Source organism: Taudactylus pleione, unplaced genomic scaffold (assembly GCF_031769625.1).
Source record: "Taudactylus pleione unplaced genomic scaffold, aTauple2 ptg000644l, whole genome shotgun sequence".
NCBI classification, from domain to species: Eukaryota; Metazoa; Chordata; class Amphibia; order Anura; family Myobatrachidae; genus Taudactylus; species Taudactylus pleione.
This window is the reverse complement of record NW_028285046.1, coordinates 275,896-276,997: the sequence shown is the minus strand read 5'-3', so window position 1 is coordinate 276,997 and position 1,102 is coordinate 275,896. Positions and strand designations below refer to the sequence as shown.

Below are 1,102 nucleotides of genomic sequence, written 5' to 3'. Positions count from 1 at the left end.
AGCTTCCAAGATCAGACAAGATTGGTAATAACATTATATTGAAGAGCCCTTCGATCTCCAACCTATAACAAGATAGCAGCAGAGTGGAGAGTTCATTCATCAACTTGAAAGGGACAAATTATTTTCATGATCCAAAGATACTTCAGAATGTTACTTCATTTTCATTTGATTGATAAACCAATACTTCTGTATACCTCCAAAAAGATACATCTACAGCACCCGGACTTCCTAGGAGGTCTCCCATCCCAGTACTATCCGGGCCCAACCACACTTAGCTTCCAAGATCAGACGAGATTGGGCGTTGAGAGGAAGGTTTGACTGTAGACACCTTCAACAGGTATAATCACCTTAGTAGATCCTTATGTCGATGTCCACAGATGTCAGGATTCATATAAAAGGTGCTATTTCATAGCTATCATTGAATCCTTCTGGAGCCATAGTTTTCAATTCGAATATCCAGTACATCTCGCGTTGTGATAGTTTCTAGGCAAGATCCCCTCCTCTTTCTGCCATAGTCACTTGTTCTATCGCCTTAAAGGTCAATTCCTCTGGGTCTGAATTATGGTGTGATATGAAATGTTTGGAAACAGTGTGTCCCTCTACATTATTTTTAATATTTCTGATGTGCTCTTGGATCCTTAGTTTCAAAGGTCTTTTGGTTTTGCCAATATATTTATTTCCATATGAACACTCTAATAGATAGATAATAGATGTTGAGGTACAGTTCATATTTTGTTTGATTTTGTATTCTTTGGTGCCTGTAGAGTCGGAGAAAAACCTTCTTTGTGGATGTACATATTTACATTTGTTGCATTTGCCACATTTATAACACCCAACACATTTAGGTAAAGATCCTCTTCCTTGTGTCATCTTAGTCCTGATCATACTAGGTGCCAATATTTCTTTTAGGCTTTGTGCTTTTTTGAAGACAACCAGAGGTCTTGGAGGGAGAATATCCTTCAGAACTGGATCCATTAACAATATAATCCAATGTTTAGTAAGGGCTTTCTTGATCCTTTTTTCATGTCCATTGTATGTTGTAATAAATGGCATTACTTCATTGGTTCTGTTCTTCTTATCCTTATATTCCAAGAGTGTAGCT

The 1,102-nt window shown here is 37.6% G+C and overlaps 1 pseudogene; it reads right to left on the bottom strand.

Annotated features, from left to right (window-relative positions):
- Nucleotides 1-207: 207 nt before the first annotated feature.
- Nucleotides 208-326, bottom strand: LOC148478903 (5S ribosomal RNA; annotated as a pseudogene).
- Nucleotides 327-1,102: the final 776 nt, after the last annotated feature.